Source organism: Lissotriton helveticus, chromosome 1_1, assembly GCF_964261635.1.
Source record: "Lissotriton helveticus chromosome 1_1, aLisHel1.1, whole genome shotgun sequence".
NCBI lineage: Eukaryota > Metazoa > Chordata > Amphibia > Caudata > Salamandridae > Lissotriton > Lissotriton helveticus.
The window spans coordinates 1908286380-1908312107 of NC_136057.1; the positions used below are offsets into that span (position 1 = coordinate 1908286380).

Below are 25728 nucleotides of genomic sequence, written 5' to 3' on the forward strand. Positions count from 1 at the left end.
CCTGATGGAGCAGTGAGCAAGGGACTCATGTTTGAGTATACCCTGCCACACCTATAGTGGCCAAAAATGATTCAGAAAAGGGGGTGGTGATGAACAGAGTGTCTGAATTAAGCAGACCACTCTTACCCAGTCCAAAGATCAGGGCTTGATCCATCACCGTTATTTAGCTCACTGCCCCATCCCAGCTCAGAACCTGGCTATATGCAAATTAGTCTGTCCCTGGCCCAGTGCATCATGGGAACAGGGCAGACCAAACTCGCAAGCCAATTCTTCACCAGAAAGGATACAAGCTACCGGGGACCGGTTTCTGGCATTTCAGCCTCGTCAGCCCGGCTTGCTTGAATCCTGATGGAGCAGTGAGCAAGGGACTCATGTCTGAGTATAACCTGCCACACCTATAGTGGGCAAAAACGATTCAGAAAAGGGGGGTGGTGATGAACAGAGTGTCTGAATTAAGCAGACCACTCTTACCCAGTCCAAAGATCAGGGCTTGATCCATCACCGTTATTTAGCTCACTGCCCCATCCCAGCTCAGAACCTGGCTATATGCAAATTAGTCTGTCCCTGTCCCAGTGCATCATGGGAACAGGGCAGACCAAACTACCAAGCCAATTCTTCACCAGAAAGGATACAAGCTACCGGGGGCCGGTTTCTGGCATTTCAGCCTCGTCGGCCCGGCTTGCTTGAATCCTGATGGAGCAGTGAGCAAGGGACTCATGTCTGAGTTTGGTTTGCCCTGTTCCCATCATGCACTGGGACAGGAACAGACTACTTTGCATATAGCCAAGTTCTGAGCTGGGATGGTGCAGTGAGCTAAAAAACGGTGATGGATCAAGCCCTGATCTTTGGACTGGGTAAGAGTGGTCTGCTTAATTCAGGCACTCTGTTCATCATCACCCCCTTTTCTGAATCATTTTGTCCACCATAAGCGTGGAAGGGTATACTCAGATGTGAGTTCCTTGCTCATTGCACCATCAGGATTCAAGCAAGCCGGGCCGACGACGCCTGAAATGGCAGAAACCGGTCCCCGGAAGCTTGTTTCCTTCCCAGTATAAGAATTGGCTTGGTAGTTTGGTTTGCCCTGTTCCCATCATGCACTGGGACAGGAACAGACTAATTTGCATATAGCCAAGTTCTGAGCTGGGATGGTGCAGTGAGCTAAAAAAACGGTGATGGATCAAGCCCTGATCTTTGGACTGGGTAAGAGTGGTCTGCTTAATTCAGGCACTCTGTTCATCATCACCCCCTTTTCTGAATCATTTTGTCCACCATAAGCGTGGAAGGGTATACTCAGATGTGAGTCCCTTGCTCATTGCACCATCAGGATTCAAGCAAGCCGGGCCGACGACGCCTGAAATGGCAGAAACCGGTCCCCGGAAGCTTGTTTCCTTCCCAGTATAAGAATTGGCTTGGTAGTTTGGTTTGCCCTGTTCCCATCATGCACTGGGACAGGAACAGACTAATTTGCATATAGCCAAGTTCTGAGCTGGGATGGTGCAGTGAGCTAAAAAACGGTGATGGATCAAGCCCTGATCCTTGGACTGGGTAAGAGTGGTCTGCTTAATTCAGGCACTCTGTTCATCATCACCCCCTTTTCTGAATCATTTTGTCCACCATAAGCGTGGAAGGGTATACTCAGATGTGAGTCCCTTGCTCATTGCACCATCAGGATTCAAGGAAGCCGGGCCGACGACGCCTGAAATGGCAGAAACCGGTCCCCGGAAGCTTGTTTCCTTCCCAGTATAAGAATTGGCTTGGTAGTTTGGTTTGCCCTGTTCCCATCATGCACTGGGACAGGAACAGACTAATTTGCATATAGCCAAGTTCTGAGCTGGGATGGTGCAGTGAGCTAAAAAACGGTGATGGATCAAGCCCTGATCTTTGGACTGGGTAAGAGTGGTCTGCTTAATTCAGGCACTCTGTTCATCATCACCCCCTTTTCTGAATCATTTTGTCCACCATAAGCGTGGAAGGGTACACTCAGATGTGAGTCCCTTGCTCATTGCACCATCAGGATTCAAGCAAGCCGGGCCGACGACGCCTGAAATGGCAGAAACCGGTCCCCGGAAGCTTGTTTCCTTCCCAGTATAAGAATTTGCTTGGTAGTTTGGTTTGCCCTGTTCCCATCATGCACTGGGACAGGAACAGACTAATTTGCATATAGCCAAGTTCTGAGCTGGGATGGTGCAGTGAGCTAAAAAACGGTGATGGATCAAGCCCTGATATTTGGACTGGGTAAGAGTGGTCTGCTTAATTCAGGCACTCTGTTCATCATCACCCCCTTTTCTGAATCATTTTGTCCACCATAAGCGTGGAAGGGTATACTCAGATGTGAGTATCTTGCTCATTGCACCATCAGGATTCAAGCAAGCCGGGCCGACGACGCCTGAAATGGCAGAAACCGGTCCCCGGAAGCTTGTTTCCTTCCCAGTATAAGAATTGGCTTGGTAGTTTGGTTTGCCCTGTTCCCATCATGCACTGGGACAGGAAAAGACTAATTTGCATATAGCCAAGTTCTGAGCTGGGATGGTGCAGTGAGCTAAAAAACGGTGATGGATCAAGCCCTGATCTTTGGACTGGGTAAGAGTGGTCTGCTTAATTCAGGCACTCTGTTCATCATCACCCCCTTTTCTGAATCATTTTGTCCACCATAAGCGTGGAAGGGTATACTCAGATGTGAGTCCCTTGCTCATTGCACCATCAGGATTCAAGCAAGCCGGGCCGACGACGCCTGAAATGGCAGAAACCGGTCCCCGGGAGCTTGTTTCCTTCCCAGTATAAGAATTGGCTTGGTATTTGGTTTGCCCTGTTCCCATCATGCACTGGGACAGGAACAGACTAATTTGCATATAGCCAAGTTCTGAGCTGGGATGGTGCAGTGAGCTATAAAACGGTGATGGATCAAGCCCTGATCTTTGGACTGGGTAAGAGTGGTCTGCTTAATTCAGGCACTCTGTTCATCATCACCCCCTTTTCTGAATCATTTTGTCCACCATAAGCTTGGAAGGGTATACTCAGATGTGAGTCCCTTGTTCATTGCACCATAAGGATTCAAGCAAGCCGGGCCGATGACGCCTGAAATGGCAGAAACCGGTCCCCGGAAGCTTGTTTCCTTCCCAGTATAAGAATTGGCTTGGTAGTTTGGTTTGCCCTGTTCCCATCATGCACTGGGACAGGAACAGACTAATTTGCATATAGCCAAGTTCTGAGCTGGGATGGTGCAGTGAGCTAAAAAACGGTGATGGATCAAGCCCTGATCTTTGGACTGGGTAAGAGTGGTCTGCTTAATTCAGGCACTCTGTTCATCATCACCCCCTTTTCTGAATCATTTTGTCCACCATAAGCGTGGAAGGGTATACTCAGATGTGAGTCCCTTGCTCATTGCACCATCAGGATTCAAGCAAGCCGGGCCGACGACGCCTGAAATGGCAGAAACCGGTCCCCGGAAGCTTGTTTCCTTCCCAGTATAAGAATTGGCTTGGTAGTTTGGTTTGCCCTGTTCCCATCATGCACTGGGACAGGAACAGACTAATTTGCATATAGCCAAGTCCTGAGCTGGGATGGTGCAGTGAGCTAAAAAACGGTGATGGATCAAGCCCTGATCTTTGGACTGGGTAAGAGTGGTCTGCTTAATTCAGGCACTCTGTTCATCATCACCCCCTTTTCTGAATCATTTTGTCCACCATAAGCATGGAAGGGTATACTCAGATGTGAGTCCCTTGCTCATTGCACCATCAGGATTCAAGCAAGCCGGGCCGACGACGCATGAAATGGCAGAAACCGGTCCCCGGAAGCTTGTTTCCTTCCCAGTATAAGAATTGGCTTGGTAGTTTGGTTTGCCCTGTTCCCATCATGCACTGGGACAGGAACAGACTAATTTGCATATAGCCAAGTTCTGAGCTGGGATGGTGCAGTGAGCTAAAAAACGGTGATGGATCAAGCCCTGATCTTTGGACTGGGTAAGAGTGGTCTGAATAATTCAGGCACTCTGTTCATCATCACCCCCTTTTCTGAATCATTTTGTCCACCATAAGCGTGGAAGGGTATACTCAGATGTGAGTCCCTTGCTCATTGCACCATCAGGATTCAAGCAAGCCGGGCCGACGACGCCTGAAATGGCAGAAACCGGTCCCCGGAAGCTTGTTTCCTTCCCAGTATAAGAATTGGCTTGGTAGTTTGGTTTGCCCTGTTCCCATCATGCACTGGGACAGGAACAGACTAATTTGCATATAGCCAAGTTCTGAGCTGGGATGGTGCAGTGAGCTAAAAAACGGTGATGGATCAAGCCCTGATCTTTGGACTGGGTAAGAGTGGTCTGCTTAATTCAGGCACTCTGTTCATCATCACCCCCTTTTCTGAATCATTTTGTCCACTATAAGCGTGGAAGGGTATACTCAGATGTGAGTCCCTTGCTCATTGCACCATCAGGATTCAAGCAAGCCGGGCCGACGACGCCTGAAATGGCAGAAACCGGTCCCCGGAAGCTTGTTTCCTTCCCAGTATAAGAATTGGCTTGGTAGTTTGGTTTGCCCTGTTCCCATCATGCACTGGGACAGGAACAGACTAATTTGCATATAGCCAAGTTCTGAGCTTTGATGGTGCAGTGAGCTAAAAAACTGTGATGGATCAAGCCCTGATCTTTGGACTGGGTAAGAGTGGTCTGCTTAATTCAGGCACTCTGTTCATCATCACCCCCTTTTCTGAATCACAGATGAAATCAGGGCAACTCTGGACAGGGGAGGGAATGCAGCTCTTATCCTGTTGGACCTTTCAGCAGCCTTTGATACGGTCATGCATAAGCTGCTGGTTGACCATATGCGGAATCTGGGGATCGAGGGCCCAGCGCTTGTTCTTCTACAGTCCTTCCTTTCCAATAGGCAACAAGTGGTGACAGTTGGAGAATTTACCTCTAGACCCTTCTCACTGCCCTCTGGAGTCCCACAGGATCTTCATTGAGCCCCACAATGTTCAACTTGTATGTCATGCCAATGGCATCCTACGCTGATGACACACACATTGTTGTGTCACTTTCCAAAGACGAGGCAGACTCTAGTGATCTGTTTAGGAACTAAATGAGGGATTTAGGCAAATGTATGAATTGCAACTGTTTGAAATAAAATGTATACATGACAGAGGTCATTCTATTTGGCAATAATCCATCTTTCTGTCCCCCAGCTTGGTGGCCACCCGAGTTTGGATCACTCCCCACCCCGGTACCATAGGTATAAAACCTCGGGTGATGTAGGACAATGACTTGAATTACAAAGAACAAGTTAATAAGGTTGCCTCAGCTTATTTCACACGCTCATACTGATTTTAAAAAATGAGAACATATTTACCATTTGACCTCTTAAGGACAGAAGTCATTGCCCTTGCATTGATGAGACTAGAGTAATGCAATAGCCTCTATCTAAATCTTCCAATGGGTCCACTGAAAAAGCTTTAGACTCTTTAAAACACTGCAGCACATTTCCTTCTAAAGATCCCTAAATTCCATTCAATAAAAGAGGCCATCAGAAAACTCCATTGGCTGCCTGTTAGATGGCAAATTGTCTTTAGCCCTCTCTGTATGGCATATAATATCCTTCATGGGCATGATCCCTCCAATTTCAAGAAAATTTCAAGAAAAATCCGAGGTCGTATGTGTCCAGCAGAATGCTTCAGTACAGCTTTGCTAAAACGCTGGTGGTCCCAGCTTGTAGATGAACATCCTGGGGCAGTAGAACCTTCTTCAAGTCCACTTCCCTACTTTGGAATAGCCTGCCTTTTGAACTGAAAACAGCTGCTTCCCTTTCTGTTTTTAGAAAGTCATTGAAAACATGGCTTTTCACACAGAAATAGTTGATCAGTGGATGCCCTCTTTTGTCTCAATTAGCACCAAGACGCCTCTGGGTATTTGTTTGCACTTAAAAAGTTTCTTCATTCATTTATTGACTGCCAAGATATAGGAGGATTGATGGCAGAAAGAATGAAGCCTGGGGAAACCATGACAGACTTTCTAGATAAAATAAGGGAACAATGGGTACAGGAGACAGGACAGCCATGGACTGACACTGGCCCCCAGGTTACATTATTCTACAACATCCTCAAAAAGGGACTGCCCGCCGAAATACAATGCGGTCTAGATAGCATAGTAGGACTAGATGCCAACCCTTGTAGGAAATACAGGCCCACATAATACATTACTACAGAGAGAAGCAGGAAAGCCCAAAGAGCAAGTCTGGGTGTAAAACTCCACTTTGTGGAATTCAGCAACTCCACGTTGCGCGGAGAACATAGAGTTACTGATAAACTCTGCACTCCTTAATGGAGCAGAGTTTTTTTTCTCAATGCCCTCTAAACATTCTTTCCAATGTGCTGTAGCAACTTTCGGGTGCTAGCGATCCCCCATGAGATTTTCAGAGTCGTTCACAGGTGCAAAGAGGTTTGCTAGCCGGCCGCATGCTCCTGCGAGATTTTGTAGTCGCCAACTTGTCATTCGGGCAGGCCAGCGACTTTCGGCGGATGATTTCTGCCATAGATGATCCAGAACATGCAGGATGTACCATGGATACAATCTTGGGAAGATTCTCTCCTCGAGAATCATCAAAATCTTCCCGAAATTACGATCTAGATTTACAAACCTCCTCAAATGGTCATTTGGCGCTGTCTTTATTTGTGTGAGGAGTCTTTTTTTTAAATTTTTTATTTCCAACTGAAAGTAGGTGCCCCAGAGTCTCCAACTTCCTGTTCCTGTCCAGCAGGCTCCTACCAGTGCTTTGTCCATCTCCTGGTCACTTTCATTAGGATTTGGAGCTGGAAGGATCACTCTTTGTGTCTGTTGAATATACCATGAGATTTAAGGACTTTGTATTTGAGATGTCACACATCAGTGTTGTTTGTTTGATTATGGCCATGTCCCTGGATTTATTTGTACTTTTAATCAATTTTTAAAATGTATTGTGGTGGGTAGCCTGTGGTTGCATTAGGGGTCTAGTTATTTATTTGTAAGTAATTCTTTTTCTTTTATAAAGGAACAATGTTGCACAGTTCTCAACATTTTCTCTATTTTTTTAATACATTTGCAATACTGATTTAATTCTATGTGGCATAGTCTGTCAATTGGCCTTCCAGCCATTGCTAGTCACGGGTGCATGAAACAACTGTTTCTGTTGTTTCGAATGAATTTGAAACATTATTTAGGCTATGGATGGATTTGGATTGAAATACAAAATGTGTTTTCTGCTATCCAACACTTTCTTTAGTGTTGCACTTGCTGGAGTGGGAATAGTTATTTGTACCCATCCGCTATCCAACACTTTCCCTACTGTTGCACTCTTTGGAGTAGAAATTATAATTTTTACTTCTCTGCTATCCAACACTACCCCTACTGTTGCATTCTTTAGAGTAGGAATAGTAATTTTTACCCCTCCGCTGTTCAACACTTTCCCTACTGTTGCACTCTTTGGAGTCGGAATTTACATGTTTACCCCTCTGCTGCTCTCATAGGAGAAGGAATAGTAATTTTACCCCTCCGCTATCCAACATTTTCCCTGCTGTTGCACTCTTTAGAGTGGGAATTTACATGTTTACCCCTCTGCTATTCAACACTTTCCCTACTGTGGCACTCTGTGGAGTGGGAATAGTATTTTGTACTCCTCTGCTAGCCAACACTTTCCCTACTGTTGCATTCTTTGGAGTGGGAATAGTAAGTTTGTTTCACTCCACTATCCAACACTTTCCCCTACTGTTCTCTCACTGGAGTGGGAATAGTAATTTTTACCTCTCCGGTATCCAACACTTTCCTACTTTTACTCTCACTGGAGGTGGAATAGTAAATGTAATTATTTTGCTATCCAACACTTTCCCTACTGTTGCACTGATTGTATTGGGAAATGTAAGTTTAAATATGTTTTAATAGTTTAATAATTTAATTAATTATAGAATATTTTTTATATTTTAAATTATTGATATATATATATAATTTTCTTTTTTTATATTTATTTATTAAGTTTTATATCAGCTAGCAGTCAATGTAGAAAAACAATCATAAACATAATCATAATATACAGCCATCTTGTTTGTGTCATTATGACCAATTCTCTCATTGTAGGAACATAATGTCATTTGAATACAATACAGAAAAATATTCATACAATTAAATCCAATTAGATGAAGGTGACCACAACTTCAACCCCAACATTTTCCTCCTTTTGCCCTTAGATTTGTAGACCGCGGTCTGTAAGTGATATGTACACAATAATCTAGATTGCCAACTATGAAAAGTTGGTGGTACAGCATCGAGCCATTGAGTTTTTATACATAATCGAAAAAAAGACATACATATAAAAATAAACCCTTCTTCACCTTCTGTCCTACATCTTTCCACGTTTTCTTGTGCCCCAAAAATCACCAATTCCGCGGATAATTGTACTTGAATATCTAAACTATGATTCAGAAAAAATTCCACGTCCTTGATAAATTGACAAAGTTTAGGACATTGAAAGAACATATGGGGCGAATCCGTGGCATTTAACCCACATCGGCTACATTTATACCCTGTTATAGAATTCCAATTTGGCAATTTTTGAGGGGTGTAATATAAGTCAAAAATAGACATATAGGGGGTCATTAGGATGGCGGTCGGACTTTGCCCGCCCGCCATCCTGACGGGGATTGGGACCGCCTGCCATAAGAGCGGGGGTCCCGTGCGGGGAATTAGGATGTTCCCGCCACAGTGGCAGGCACATCCTGCATTTCTAGCATTGTGGCGGGCAGTGCTCTCAGCACCGCCCGCCACAATGCTAGGAATGCATTTCAGCATTTCAGCATTTGCATAAACAAAGCGGCAGGCACCGTGCGGTGCCTGCCGCTTTGTTTATGCAAATTTGGGGGGTACCCCCTTGTGCAGCCCCCACCCCTCCTTCACTCTGGGGGCCCGCAGGGGGCCCCCAGAGTGAAGATCGCATGCCTTGCCACCACGGAAAGGCATTGTAAAATGCCCATTGTAATATGGCTGGCGGTCTGGTGATCTTATTTACCCCTAGTTTATTTTGCCATTTTTCCTCACAAAACAAGATATCATCCCCCAACCCTTCCGTAAGTAATTGGTATAAAGGACCCATTCAAGATCTTGATCGGATTGCTTCTATGACCTCAATCCTATTAAATGTAACCAGATTTTGAGTTATTTTTGCCTCCAAGAAACTACGGAGTTGGAGATATTTGAAGAAATCATTTCGTGCCAAATTAAATTTCTGTTGTAAAATATGAAACGGCACCAACTGATTCCCTCGAAGTAAGTCCCCCACTTGGCGAATTCCAGCTCAATACCATTCAGCCATGACCTGATCTCTAAAGACCTTTGGCAATAAACAGCAATTTTTGAGTGGGGTATAAAAGTTTAACTTAGAGTGAAGACCAATTCTCTTTTAATTTTCCTCCATATTTCGAAAGCAGTCAAGATAACTTTCAATTTCGTTTTTTTATAATAACTGGGATCAAATATGCACATTAAGCATTGTCGGGCCTCTCCACCCAATGACATGTCATATATTGAAGGACTAGCGAATTCTTCCGTAGGGTCTTCCTGTAAAAACAACACCCCCCATATGCGTTGCAATAAAGCTATCTAATGATACAGCCGAAAATTAGGTATCCCCCATCCTCCTCTAGATCTAGGTAACATGCACCATTTTAAGTGCCCTCCTAGACCGACGGTAGCTCCACAAGAACGTCGAGCACATTCTATCAATTCGGGGGAAAAAAGTAGTTGAGATAAGTAGGGGGATTGTTCGAAATATATTAAAAAACTTAGGAAAGATAAGCATTTTTAGGACATTACTATGTCCGTATAAGGATAGATGAAGATTATTAATCCTATCTAGCGTCTTATTTGCAGAGACTATAATTGGATCCAAATTTAACCAGACGATATCCTCTACTTTAGCTGAGATTTTAATACCTAAGTATGTAACTTCTGGTTCAAAATTTATATCAGTAGGACGACCTGCTGCTGAATGGATTAGTTGTGTCTTAGTAACATTCAGTTTATAACCTGAATGCTTTCCCAATTTATCTGCGGCTTCTACAATCTTAGGCAGGGCTTTGCAAATATCAGATGTTACGATTGCAATATCATCTGCATAAGCAAATATCTTATACGCACAGTTATGTATCATTACTGGTTTTATTTCTTCATTGTTTTCTAAGGTATTTAAAAAGGGCTCAATATAGAGGGCAAATAACAGAGGGGAACAGGGGCAACCTTGTCTCGTCCCCCTTGTTATTGCTATATTCCCTGAGAGTCTACCCGAAATACGTATTGAGGCTCTTGGCTGGACATATAATGCCTGTATGGCTTTAATATATTCCGGGCGAAATCCTTTCCATGCTAGGACTGACCACAAAAAACTCCAGGAGACCCTGTCAAATGCTTTTTCTGCATCTAACAGGGCCAACGCAACAGGGGAATTAGTAACCTGTGACCAGTCCAGCATGGATACAATCCTTTTGACATGATCTGTCATGTCCCTTTTCTTAATAAACCCATGCTGTCTTTTAGAGATTAAACTTGGCATCAAATCGTTTAGCCTATTAGCAATAATCTTTGAATAAATCTTGTTGTCTGTATTGAGTAGGGAGATCGGTCTTTAATACCCCATTTCAATATCCTTTTTCCATTTTTCCTTGAAAATGATGATGATCGCTTCTGACCATGAATCTGGAGATGTACCCAAGAAAGCTTGTTGACATAATTCTATTAACTCATTTTTGAGCATATTCCTAAAAGTACGATAAAATTCAAGTGGGATATTATCAGGTCCCATAGCTTTGCCAAGAGCCAAGCCTAATAAGGCAGCCTCTACTTCATCCCAAGTTATCGGTGCAGCCAGTAGCGTTTTTTGTACATCCAAAAGCTCCTAAGTGTCTAATTCTTTCAGGTACTCTCCTTCATCCTGGCCAGACATCTCCTCTGTAGATACACTATATAGGGATTGATAAAACCTTTGAAAGGCTTGTAAAACACCCTCTTTAGTTTCTTGCAAGACCCCATTTACATCAGAAATTTTAGAAATATCATTAAAAACTGCTTTCTGTCTTAATCTTTTGGCCAGGATTCTACCTGTTTTTTCACAAAATTCATATGAATCTTCCTTGTGTTGAACGTATTTTAACGCTATTTAGTCAGCAATATTAGAGTAGGCTGCGGCCCTTTTAATAGTGAGGTCTCTTTGAGCTCCCACTGGATCTAAACCGAGTCTGATCGTCTCAGCTAATTTCCGCTCTGCGAACATGACCGAATCAAAATCGTTGCTATGTTTGGCCCATATTTTTTTAGCCTTGCATTAGAGAAACTAAGAGTTTCTCCCCTGACTATGGATTTAAAAGTATCCCAGACAACTTTATTCGAAGCAGTTCCCTTGTTGAATTTAAAAAACTCCTGTATTATCTTGGCCATAAATTGGTTATCGTCGTCATCCAATAATAAATTCCTTTCAAAGGACCAGACCCGGTTTCCCTCTCTTAACTGGGGACCGAGCATAATATCAAGTATCAGAGGATTATGATCAGATACAAGTTTAGGCTGAATCTCGATATTAACCATTCCTAAGAGTAGCGAGGAAACAAAAAATAATCTAAGCGGACGAATTTGGTATGCGGAGTCGAAAAAAAGGTAAAACATGGGTCATCTGCATGTAGTGAATTCCAGACGTCGTTTAACCCATGGTCTAATATCAATTCCCGTAGTGATGTAAATACTTGCTTCTTTCTACCTGTATATACCATATTTTTTCTTATGTCTTTATTAGCATCCAAATGAATATTAATATCGCCACACATCACTACTGGTTGAGGCCATTGGGCTAGCTCTATGTTCAAATAGTTCAGAAACTCAGAATCATCCAGGTTCAGGCCATATACATTACAAAACGTAAATCCGTGTTGACCAATCTTAATTTCACTAATTACCCAGCGGCCCCATTTATCTTCTACAAATTTTGTACATATACCCAAGCCCCGTTTAAAAGGATGGCTACCCCTCACTTAATCCCGGTTTGTCTAGAACAAGCGACCAACTCTAACCCTAAATTTTTCAAACAAGCCCTATTGGCCCATGCAATGTGGGTTTCTTGTAAACATAATAGGTCAATACGTAACAACTGAATCATTCTGGCTAAAACATCCCTTTTCTTAGGGTCGTTAAGCCCACATATATTAAGTGTGCAAATCTTTATTTTGCTCGCCATTTCCAAAAGACAAAAGTGCAACCAGGACAAAATCAATACAGGAAGTGTGCTTTAATCGCTTAACATTTTTATAAACCCCATCACTGTTGACTGCTCTCTGAGAAGAAAGAACCACTTTAATGAACATCTTGACTGCTGCTGGTTTTTCACCCCCCCTACACCTACACCCAGCACCCCCCACCTTAACTCCACCCACACACCCCTTATCCATCCCACTTCCCTCCCTCCCCACCCTACCCACCCTACCCACCATATGAGGCCCAAGCACTATCAGTCCCTGTAAATTATGGAGTGCCGCCCCCCCCGGTAGGAAAGAGAGTATTTTCAGAATTAAATCTATAGTGAAACGAATTCCCCTACATAAGAACACATACTGAAAGAGCAAAAATGATACTACAACTGGTAATAATATCTAAGCCTATTATCTCTATAAGGACAGGAGAAATTCTTTAGCCTCAATTTCGGAAAAGAATAGCTTAGTCTGACCTTTTACTATTACTTTCAATTTTGCCGGATTCTGGAGATATACTATTGCCCGTTTAGCTTGAAAACCCGATATAAGCTGGCGAAAATGCCAACGTTTAGATACCGTTGCCTGACAGAAATCTGGTCTAACAAAGAAGTTACAATCTTTGGCTACTCTTTTTTTGTCAGGCCTAGCTAATGCGAAAACTGCTTCTCTTGCGAGAAAATTATTAAAGCACAGAAGAATGGCTCTCGGGCGATCTTCTTCTCCTTGCCGGGGTTTTCTGATCGTAAACGGAAACCCTTGGGCTCTTTGTATTTCAATTGACCAGTCCCAGAGAGTCAGTTCTGGGAAAGCTTCAGCAAAAAGTTCGCAGACGAATTTCTGGACATCAGGCTCCTCTTTTTTCTCAGGAATACCTAGAATACGCAAGTTATTTCTGCGTGCTTGGTTCTCCAATTCGGATCATTTAAAACTAAGATCGTCCCGGTGAGCTTTAATAGAGTCCATTTCAAGTTTTTGAGCTGCCAAATCATCCTCTAATGCGGAAATTCTGGACTCTGCTTCCGTGACAGGACATTTGTTTGACACGCCTTACCGCGTTCTTCACTTTACTACATGTTTCCTGCGTGCGTACGTTTTCTGCTTTAATTTCGGCTCAATGCTCCATCATAGCATTGTAAATTGTTATCTCTTGAGGCAAATTCTGTTCATCCGGACTCCTTCCAGATTCAGTTCTTGGAGTCTCAGATAATTCTAACTCAGATTCAGGCCCCCCTGTCACATTTATTGGAGTAATACCTTCCAAGAGCTCCTTCTTGGATTAGACTTGACAGGACCCTCTTTTCCTCGTTTTTTTTATGGTAGAGACAGCTGAGTTTGGGGAGTCCACATTTAGCCTTAATTCGTCTTCCGTACTACTTCCTTCCTGATAATCAAGCCACTCTTTACTTAAATTGGTGCTTTCATCTGACGAGGGATCAGACATAGAGTAAAGGTTGTATGCAGTTTCTTGAGAACCAGTAAAACCCTGTAAAGATACGTCCTCAGTTAATACCAGTGAGTCTATCTCTGATTCTAAATTATCCAAGCTACCGGTCATTCCTTCCTTGAGGGGACTACCGAGAACTCCATCTCCCATAATACCCCTCTCTGCAACCGTTGGTACTTTAATTATGGTATCCATGTTGTCCATGTTATCCAATACTGTTTTATCAAATACTACTTTGTCACGAGAGGGGGAAATGTTTCCAATTTGTGTATTCACTATAGTCACAGAATTCGCTTCATGTGGCAGTGTCTCCTCTCCGCCTCCAAACTGTCGCAGAGCATTTTTTGACATCTGTTTCTCAAACATAGCTGGGAGAGTCTGTGTCCCTTGTTTTGCCATACGCGCTGCCACATTTATTTTATCTGAGCGTTCAACCCCCTTTCTTTGAGTTGAGCTAAAAGATTTCTAAGTAGTACTTTCGCCTCTCTCACCCGTTTCACCAACGATAATTTCACCATCGTCCACTGCAATCGGCTGCTCTTTCGTTTTTCCGCTGCGCGTGATTATTTTCAGCGGCATCCTTCTACAAGCCGCAGCCTGCGTTCCTCCACACCTAGGAACCACTCCTCGATGCAGTCCAAACAGGAGGGCAGGTAGCCACCAAATTGGGGCTCTTAACAGACGGAGATGGAAAAATCATGAAACCATCCGGATAATGTGCACGGAGCACCCGGCAGTCAGCACGCTGGTACTCGCGGAAAGCGAGAAACTCCGCCCCGGATCACCTGGACGCAAGCCACTTATTTTGTACTTTGTTGTACACCATTAAACTTTCATTTTACCTCAAAATCAAAACCGTCCACTGATAGATCTTTTCCTTTTGGATTCCAGCAATTCCTCAGCTAACTCCTGACTTGCCTGTATTCTGCATACATCTAAATCCCTCAGAAAACCTCCAATTAGTATAAAGGACTACTGACATTTATATTCTTATGGAACCTAAACCTGGGTTCTATATCTTCCCAGACATTCCATGATTCCCCATTTAAGAAATCTGATATTAAACTAAAACCATTACTTTCTGACTTTAAGGCAACATTCTTTCCTGAAAAGAGGTGTTTCTCCCATATACATATCCTTTACGTGATTTCCACCAGACATCATTGGATTTTCACAATGTTGGAATATCTGATCCTTCCCCTTTATACAGCAAAGTCTTATATCTAACTTTTTTAGGAATTTTGTAATCTGTAAAAAATCTATAATCTCATATTCTTGCAAAAATTATTCCAGAAAAAAATTATCATATCCGTAGCTGGTTAGTGACTAGATGAATCTTAATGTGCTATGTGTAAAATTCGCAAAATAGTACGTTTTTAAATGAGGATTAGCTAGTACCCCTTCTTCCAGAGGCCTATATAAAGTCTCATGTGTTAAACAGAGTGCTTTATTTGCCCAGATAAAAGCTGTGAACATAGCCTCCGTTTCCTACAACAAATTCAGCTGGAGATACAAATGAATAGCAACAAATTGAAAATTATACAAAAGTAAAATCGACATCTAAATTAAAGCAATAGACCCCTTACAGAATGAGGTAACTTGTTCCATCTGGCAAACAATGCCTTCACCTTGCTGATAAGGGGGATATAATTCAATTGGAATAAGTTATCAACAGTCTCTGTAAAATACAACCCAGATATCGCTTGGGTCTTGAATTGATTAATAGATCAAATTAATGTAATAAAGTGTCTTGTGTTCATTTGCTTAATAAAATCTCAGTTTTGGATGTATTAATCGTGTACCCACCCAAGTCTTGATATGGTTGGAAAATTTAAAAAATATTTTTCTGATTTTCTATATCTGGGTGTAGAAACAACACTATGTCATCTGCATATAATTTAATAGGAGTCATACCTCTTACAGGTGGCTCTATTTTGGGTGTTGTACAGATTGCAAAAGCTAAAAGTTCTAGAAAAAGAGCAAAGAGTATATGTGATGGGGGGCATCCTTGTCTTGTTCACCTATTTATTGCACATGTTCCGATATTTCTCGCATTTATAATTATTTGAGCTTTAGCTCCCTTATACTAACTAGATATTAAGTAAATCAGTTTCATAGGAAATTAACTTTTTTAATTAATAATAAAAAGACTCACCCAATTTCACAAATCGAAGGCTTTTCCGCATCTAAAAGCATCACATGTGCAGGAATATTTCCCTGTGCAAAATAATGTAGGACTTCTGGAAAAAAAATGTATTAAAAGATAACTGTCTGCCGGACACAAAGCCACACTAATCTGGATGGTTTCCCATTCGTATAGCTTGACTAATCCGAGTAGCTAAAAGGTGTTTAATGATCTTACAATCTACATTTAGAAGCGTTATGGGCCTATATGAATTGATGTTTTCAAATCTTTTCCTTTTTTTAAAAGCTGACTTCTGTTGCCAAGCGAAAGCGAAAGGAAGCTGGGATCTCACCGCCTTCCAGAATATGATTAGTCAATTTTAACAGTTCTGGTGTGATGACATTTTTTTATACATTTCTAACAGAATACCATCTTCCCCGCAAGCTTTTCTATTGGCCTTTCCAAAGCCCCCTGTTGTTAAATGCTATATATGGATTCATAATGATTAGGACATTTCTCCTGAATTTGTTGGGAATCTTTAATGCTTCTTTCTCACTGGATCATTTATTAAAATTATCATATTTTTCTCTTAGCGATTTCTCGTCTGCCAAGCTAGGAACATTCACTTTCTTCAAACACCTTTTGTAAATATGCCTAATGAATATATATTGTGAAACCCCTGTATGCTGCATTTGTGCATGATAAACATTGATGCGCAGCCCATTGCCTAAACATTTTAAAATCTGGTTCCTTTTTTTTCTCGATATAGTGAGTTTCCTGAATAAGGACCACATCTGGAGAGTGTTGTCTCACCCATATATCTATTGCCCTAGCCTTGGCTTTGTTATTTAAACCATTAGCATGTGTTGTTGCAATCTGAATCGATTCTCTATATTTTGCTATCTTTTTACATTACTAATATGTCTGAAATGTCTATATAGCCTCACGTTTCCCTCGTGGGGGATCACATCCCTGTTTGTTTGTAAAAATGCCCTTTTGTCTCCTAAAGTGCAGCGTGTCTGTAGACCATAATATTTTCTTATTTTAAGACTGAATCTAAATGACTTCAGTATGTTACCACACATTTTCTGTATTTGGTTTTCCCTTTCCTAATCATTTTTAAAGAACATACTATTCACCTAATTTATATATAAAGTGTTGGGTGTTATCAAAAAGGGCCTAGTGCTTTTTGCTATATCCTGCTTAATACTCTCTTGCCTAACCACCTCATGTAACATCTTCCCTCCTTTCTTATAAAAACACCAATTCCAGCTAAAAGGTGCCAAATGCTTATGAGCTATACCTGTGCCCCATATGCTACCTAGAGTTTTTCTTATAAATCTGAGTATTTTTACCATTTATCAATCCTTGCCTTCTGTTCATTATTATGCTGATAAATTACCATATTAAACCCAAATGACCCTCTTGCAAACATTATTTCAAAACGCTTCCGTTTTTCATTGCCACCCTCTAGTGCCATCCTCTCCCCATCTCCCTCCAAGAGCCCCCTAAGGCAGGGATTGCCCACACATTCCCCCTCCCCCCTTCAATTGCCTCGGTGCCATGTTTTTGCACCCCAGTGTACTCGTGCCTCTGGATTGTCGAGAGGAGTCTTGTGCCCATGTAACCCCAGCTTGAAGTAAATCTCAATTCATTACATTCTGCAGAAACGCCTGCGCTGCTTCTATATCCGTGAACACATGGAATCGACCATTTACGAGAACTTAAGTTTGGAATGCTCTATAATCGATGCTTGAGCTCCTCGTTCTTTGAATGTGTCAATAATTATAACAAAATCCCTTTGTCTGCGTACAAAAACCGCTGACCTGTCCAAGAAAATCTTAAATTGTGGAATTTCTTGAGTAGATATTTTTTTCTTTTGAATGGCTTTGAATAAAATGGATTGCCTAATGCGATATTCTGCAAAATTAACTAGAAATATTCAGGGGTATTTTGCATTAGCTTGCAGTTGCACTGGCACTCTATCGGCCCTCGTGATAGTCAAGTCCCCATTTAACTCCGGAATCGACTTTCTTATTTGAGAAGCCATCTAATCCCGCACATTCAGAACTACACTTTCTTCTGTTCCTCCCACTATTCAGAGATTTGACCGTCTGTTATAAGTTTCCAAATCGTGATTTTGTTTTTGAACAAGCTTTGTTTTTTCTCCAGCTGTTTAATTTCTTGTTGCATAAGCTGTACTCTGTCTTCTAATGTTGTGAATCTATCTAGGACCCTAATTAGATTTCCTCGATTCATGCCCTTATGTGGTTATAACAAAGCATATCCTTATAGAGGCATAGGAATCATGTCCATATCTAGTCATAGCCCATGCAGTCCAAATACGGCAAGGCTACTCCCATAGACTCCTAGAAAGCACAACGTGTTCTTTAAACAAACTAAGCCTCCAGCAGCCCGGGAATTCCCCCTGCTTTTTTTTGATTTGCACAAGAACTCCTGGAGTCCAGAAAGAACTGTTAGTTCTTGGTGATGTCTTATGTCCAACCTTACGTCAAACACGGCACCTTTCAGGTATAAATATACCAACATTGCCTTAAGCAAAGACACAGTGGTTTGGAGCAGAGCGGCTATCTACTTACCCGACGCACAGCTGATGCGAGAGCCGAAGGAAGCCGACCCTCCCTTGACGCACTGAGAGAGACGCTGTCTTTTCTCTTGCCAAGAAATCCAGCTCCAGTGTTTCCAGTCACCCTTGCGGGTTGCTGGGAGATCGAGTCCTGAGACACGAGATACAAGACCTCCTTCATTCTAGAACCAAGGTACGGAGCTGACTAAACCCTTAAGAGATTTCTTGATTCAGATTCTTGGCAAAAAAACACCTTAACTTAAACTGCAACTTACTTACTCCTTCCCACGTATTAGGCTTAGGTCAGGTACACCGGGGTAGGCGTATCTTAGAAGCACCAGTTGAGTACGTTAGTCAATGTTTTTATGTATGTATATATTTTATCCATTTTAAAGTATCATATGGCTAAGAAACCATATCAATGCTTTTACAGTATTATTTCATAATACTATTTTTACTGTACGCACTTTACTTCATGATAAGTATTGCAATTGTGGCAATTCATTTCTCTTGCATGAGAAAGAAGACTGCTCAATAAATAACACCTTTAATTGAAAACGCCCGTCTCTCTATTCCTCTGCCCTCTGGTGAAACTAAGTATGCACGATTGACTGAGTGAAATAGTTGTCTATTGTTTTCACACGACTCTAGAGAAATACTCTTTATTCTGAGGGAGCAAAGTTGTCATGTTTATGCGGTTGTCAGAAACGAATCCCTTCTTGTCTAAATCAGGAGAGTTAACTCTTTCCTGAACATTCGAGAAAGTTTCTAGTGACCTCTGAGCTAGCTGGCAAAACTAATTAAGTCTAATATAGTCAGTAGAGACCTAGATGACCTCAGTCCTACGTCTACACTGCTGTTTATATTATTCCAATGCGCAGAGCCTATTGGGAATATAGGAACTACACTACACTAATACTCCAAATCGATTTTGTTCTTCTATCAACCTTTTCAGAAACGTTGTGATGTTTTCTTCAATTTTCATCAGTCGATTGTGCAATGCTGCAATTTCCTGTCTCTGAGTAGTTTTACAATCTTTTATTTCTGCTAGGATACCTTGAAGCATACTTTTAATTGACAATTCCAAGTCTCTAAGGTCTATTTGATGGCTACCAGATCTGTCTAGGCCTTCTCTTGACACAGCTACTTTTGGGAGATCTTACACTGAATCCTCATTGCTGTAAACTTGCTTAGCCTCCATTGTTGTTACTTTGAGTAGCTGCTGACCGCTATTTCTTGACTGTGCCAATTGCGTCTCCATTGGTGCACTTACTTTATTCTTTTTGCAGATTTTTGAATACTGTTTGCTCCCAAATATACCTGTAGTGGGCTCTGCTGGACTTATTAATTCCTTATCACTGCTCTCAGGCAGTTATCAATCCGACCTTCTGCGCTTTCCAGTTCCTCCGGACCTGAAGGGAAGCCTGATGTTTGTAAATCAGAAATATCACCACTGCTTTCATTTTCTGATACCCTTTCGCATTGTATATTATATTTAGGGTCTTCATGTTTTTTCAGCATAGAAAAGCTCCTGGACTTTCAAATCCATTGTATGCTGCGCCACTCTTTGCGGATGAGTTGTAGCAGCAGCTTTTGCTTGTTTCACATTTCTTCTCCCTTTCTGGGCTGAACTTGAGTGGCTGAATAATTCAGTGCTAGTATTAGCAATTTTATTTTTTATGATACGCATGCTTGGGAAGAGGCAAAGTCAAAAGTCCCTAAATTCCTGATTAGCTGAAATCCTTGCCGTATTCATATATATCCACAACTTAGTGGCCGATTACGATGTCGTACAGAAACTGTTCCGAACAAATCGATTTCTGCATCGTTTCTGAACGAATTGGGTCTTGTGAGTCCGAACAATCGATTACGATGCTTCCCAACATCGTTCAGTCAGACTCGCATTGACTTCAATGGGACCCTTTGTTCCGAACGAGAACACAGGCTCCCATTGAAAAAAGGGGTGGTTGGGGAAATCCTTGCACCCTGTGGCGGGCCCTCCATGGTGCCTGTCACATTCTGCATGGTTGGGAAGAGGATTCGGGCCCCAATCGGACGCCTCTGGGTGAAGGGGGCCAACAACGGGCCCCCAAAGACAGATTCCGACAGCAGGTTCAAGTCGGGCAGTCAGAATCAGAACAACTGTTCGAATCGGTCATCGTAATCGCTCATTCAGAAACCGTGTCTATAGAGCTGTACAATTCAGCTCCAAAAGACTCAGGCTGTCTGAATGCCTTTCGGAATCGTATCGGACTGACCGAATGGTTTCTGGGCATCATAATCAGTTGTTGGGAAATGTGTACGATTTGTTCAGAAACAAGGGTTCTAAATCAGATTCTGCAATACTGAATCTCATTTGGAGCCTTTCAGAATGACATCGTAATCGGCCCCAAAGAGTTTAGCTTTGCAGACTCCCGTACCCACCCTGCAGGCCACTCTGCATATATATGTGCACCAGATCTATAGATTCACAAATCCACTTTGCTAGCACCCACAGTTAGTGAGAGCAGGCTGACCCGACTCCTCACGCCGCAGCGCTCTCACCTGATACTCTTGGGGCGCTACTCATCGTGCCTGTAGTCTGCAGTGGCTCCTCCTTGCTCTTGGAGTTACTCTTCTCCTCCATGCCACCTTGCATCTCTTTGCTCCTCCGTTGTCCTCCCTTTCCGCTTACCCTCTTATTGGTCTCTCCATACCGTCTTGCTTTGCTTCCCCGCTCAGCCTCCAATCGGCCTCTCCTTCACTTCCAGGGGTGGTGCCCTGAGTGCACTAGCAGCTATGGGTGTGGGAAGCATCTGCTGCCATCCATTGTCCGAATGACCTAGACTTGATATGCTCCATGTCTGCCATGTCTTATGATAAACTTTAGCAGCACCCTAAAAGTGAAGCTGGTACTTCCTTGGTGTAATGAAACAAAGCTGAGGCAATAGAATTATTATGCTTTTACAGACAGGAAAATCTGCTAGGTTCCCTGAGTTGTAAGAGAAACATACACGTACATCATGTGGTGCATGAGTATTCCACACTTAGTTGTATGGTTGGAACATCTCCTATTAGTTGAGTATATTTGTAAAGGAAACTCCGAAAATCTCTGTGGTCACTGGTTCCACCGAGATGAACAGTGTGTAGTAGCACTGTTTATTGAGCTACTGCTTCCACTGTTCTTCAAAAGACCAACCTATTGCTTAGATTTGTGAGGGAAAGAGGTGATAAAAAATGTAATACATGCCTTACTGGAAGCGAGCAGCTTTCACTTTGCATTAAATCTATGTGAAAAAGTACCAATCAAAATTGACCTTGTGCTGCAACCTGCGCCTGCCACCTCAGATTTGTTTCTTGTAGATTGAGTTGTCTTCCATATTAAAAACATAAAGATTCTTATCTCGAGAGTAAAATTATGTTAACCTGATACTTTGCTTTTTTCTGTTTTACATCCACAGCTCAAACCCAATAAAGTACAAGCCTCTACCAGAATGCACGCAGACAGAAATCGATCAGGGGTCAAAATGGACGCAATTCCCATTCAGATACAAGTGATGAGACAGGTACCGTCTTTTCTTTCTCTGAAATATGATTTGTGAAGTTTGTTTTCTTCAGTCTAGATTTCTATCCCATGCACAATTCTTTCTTCATTGGGCTTTACACTTTGGTCTGATAAAACAGTAATCCTAGCCTAGGTAGAGAGGGATTGCAACAAGTCATCACTCTGTCCAAGACATTGGTAAAAAATGGGTGAGATTACAGTAGACACCTGAATAGCAATTATTGGTCTACAAATCACTGACATTCTGGCAAAAATATCTTCGTTGGGAAAAGGTGTGTCACGTAGTAATGCCCCTTGGGAAGGGTCTTCTGTAGACCCATCCCTAGTGGGCAAAGGAAGCCATTGGCAGTGCCCTATCACACTGTGTGATGTTGGCAGCCACACTGGTGTCTCTTTCTCACACTGTCCAGGTTTACAGAAGGGAACCCTTATCTTCTTCTGTGAGGTATGCTCTTTTCCATCACAGGATTCGTACGGCTGATTCGGCTTATTATTTGCTGGTCGAAACAGTGGTTCCACAATTGCCTGGGGAGAAGCCTCATGCACATGTAGCCTTGTCTTTTTCCCACATGCCATCAATGATGGATGAAGGTTACTAAAGGACTTTCTTGCTCGTGGGAGCCTCTGCCTGTCACTGTTTCCCTTTGATTATCTGGTAGCTTCAGTGACGCAGAAGACATGCCTATCAGTGACTTTGAAATTGAAGCCTTCCTCTAATGACCCTTTTTACCCAATTCACCAAATTGTAAGATGCTGGGAAATTTACTCCCATATCCAAATTTCTTCGGTCCCTAGACGAATGTAAAAAGGTTAGAATTCGGCAAACATCCTAGACCAAAAAGCTTTAATAAAATGTATAATTAACATTCTTCCTTTTAAATTTTCATAAAAACCTTTAAACTCGATTTTTTTCACGTCAATATCTTCCATATTAGAATCTTACAGATTTTTATCTGGACGCTAACAACCTGTTAAACTGACACTTTGCTTACTTCTCTTCTACGTTCACAGCGCAAACTCTATGAGAAAAGAGCCTCTACCATGGACCTTGCAAGAGGGGACTCGGGTAGAAATGGATCAGAGGCAAAATTGGACCCACTTTCTCCACTGAAAAATGAGAAAAAGCAGGTACCTGCGTTTTTTGTGCTGTGAAATGTGATGTGTTAACTTTATTTTCTTCAGTCTGGATTTCTCTCTCCCTTGCACTCAGCAGGGGTCGGAGCAGGTAAGCATGGTAGGGCGGTGGGGTGGTTCGGGGTGGGACGATGTCGACAAATGACAGAATAGGATTTATTTGTTTATTTAATGTGCTCTATTCCGTTGTCTGTCGACATCCCCCCTTCCCACTCCCCCCTCCCGCCCCTCCGCGCTTACTGTACTGGCCTCTGCTACGTGGACAATGGTTTATTCATTGATCTTTACACGTTGGCCTCATTAAACAGTAAATACGGTTCAGTATTCCTAGCCTGGACAGGGTGGGATTGCAACAACCAATCATATTCGGCCCAAATTGTATAATTAATATTCTGCTTTTTAAATGTTCATAAACACTTTTAAGCTTGAATTTTTCATGTCAATGCAATTATAATTTATTTACTACTTGTCCCCATACCTGTGCACTATGGCTGTCAACACGTAGATTCATAGGGATGGTACTGGCTAAGGTAATTTTCATTCGTTCATTGACCTGTAAATACACAAATGTCACAAAAAACTCTTATGCGGAATCAATACATTAAAGATTAAATTCACTTTGAAAACATGTCTGTTGGAAGTTGAGAAGTACTGAAAAAACAGGACACAGCTGGAGAAAGTACAACTCATTTATTGGCCATCCACTCTCCTCACTGGAGAACACCTCAACATTCTACAACAAGCTTCACAGCGGGAGAACCCAACAGGGGTCAGGGAGCAGGGGTGGACGGAATGAACCAAACAGGTTGTAACACATCTCCCTTCCTTATAATGAGCACCCGCGGGGCGTACCAACAGGTACGAGTTCACAACACCTTGGTCGGCTCCCCGCAGGGGATAACAAAAAGTTCCTGCAAAGAAAAGGGTTATGGCTGCACTTTTACAATGTTGTCAAAACTCCACCATTGACCATTTTCAAACTGTACAACATTTTTTAACACTTTGACAATCCTGCTGGGGGAGTAGAACTTGCTGATGTCAGTTCCCAATTTAGTGTTCCTTCTGGCTTGCGCCATGTCCCCCACTTCCCACCTTTGAAACTTCACACCATGTTTCTTATCGTACCACTGTTTGTACTTAATTTGATGTTGTTTGACTTTCTCTCCTGCCTCCTCCCAATCTACATCCCTGACATCGCCCCCATTTAACCAACAGGGTTTAAACTTGGTACTAGGCTCCCTTCCACGTAAAGACACAAAAGGAGAGACCCCAGTTATTTTATTGGGCGACGTGTGGTAAGCCCACAGACATTCCCTCAAACAATTCTCAACATCTTGTCCATTTACAGTGGCCAGCTGGATATTCTCTTTGATGACCCTATTAGCTCTCTCCACCATGCCATTTGCTTTGGGGCAATAAAGAGCTGTGGTCTCATGTCTGATGCCTGAAATCTCCAGAAAACTCTGCATTTCCTCGGAGGTGAATTGTACCCCATTGTTGGTAACTAATGTGGAGGGTATACCTTCTTCACAAAACACTTCTTTAAGGAATTGGATCACTGATCTGGTGTTGATGTTGTGCACAAATTTTTGCTTCACCCAGTGAGAGGTGTAGTCAATCAGAACCAACATGAACTTTTTTTGCACACCTAGATTTAGCATAGGTCCAATGATGTCTAATGCCAATTCTACTGGAGAAAGTGGAGACTTGTGTATTGTTTTAGACTTGTCACTCTTAGCGCATGCCCCACATTCCTTCACGGCTTCCTCCGTCATGTTGTCCATTTTGGGAAACCAAAAATTCGTTCTCACTCTAGCTTTTGTGGCACTACGCCCAAGGTGACCTTCGTGCGCCAAGTCTATGACTCTCTTCCGTAATTCTCTGGGCGGAATTACTCTGTTATTTCGGTACACTTTTCCTCCAATGGCACTCAATTCATTCCGTACTTCCCAGAACTCTTCTAGCTCTGCTTCACAGTCCCTTTTCTTGTTAGGCCATCCTTTCTTGATCTGCTCCATTAGCATCTTAAGTTCTTTATCTTCCCTCATACTGTCTTCCCACTCTTTCTCTGTGATGGCAGGAAAATTCATCATCATTATTGGGCTGACTAGAGCCTCCTCAGGTTCTTCCTCCTCTGGTAACGGTGATCTCGAGAGGAAACCTGCAATTGTATTTTCTTTGCCTGGCATGTGTTCGACCTTGAAATTATAATGTTCTAATCCCAGAATCCACCTGCTGATGCGTGGGGTGCAATTTTCCAGACCTTTCACCGAAAATACATATATGAGGGGCTCCGTCCGTATCGTGAACCTCACACCCCATAGAAAAAACTTGAAATGTCTGACCGCCCAAAAACACGCCAGGGCTTCTCGTTCAATTACAGAGTAGTTTTTCTCTGGTGGAGAAAGGCTCCTGGACGCATAGGCAATTACCTTTTCTTCACTACCATCCTTCTGGACTAGTGTGGCACCCAAACCGTAGTTTGATGCATCTGTTGCGAGAATGGTTTTTTTGGTTGGATCAAACGTACCAAGCGCTGGGGAGTTGATTAGATCCTCCTTTAGAGCATTAGCAACAGCCTCTTGCTCCTCACTCCACACAAAATCCCTGTCTTTTTTTAACATCTCTCTCATGGGCTCGCACTTTGTTGC

At 42.5% G+C, this 25728-nt stretch overlaps 1 long non-coding RNA gene across 1 annotated transcript in view; it reads right to left on the reverse strand.

Annotated features, from left to right (window-relative positions):
- Positions 1–23635, reverse strand: part of LOC144775623 (uncharacterized) — a 32869-nt gene extending 9234 nt beyond the window's left edge. Inside the window, exon 1 of the long non-coding RNA XR_013600557.1 lies at positions 23556–23635. This is a non-coding gene — a long non-coding RNA (uncharacterized LOC144775623). The remainder of the gene's footprint in view (positions 1–23555) is intronic.
- Between the last annotated feature and the right edge of the window lie 2093 nt (positions 23636–25728).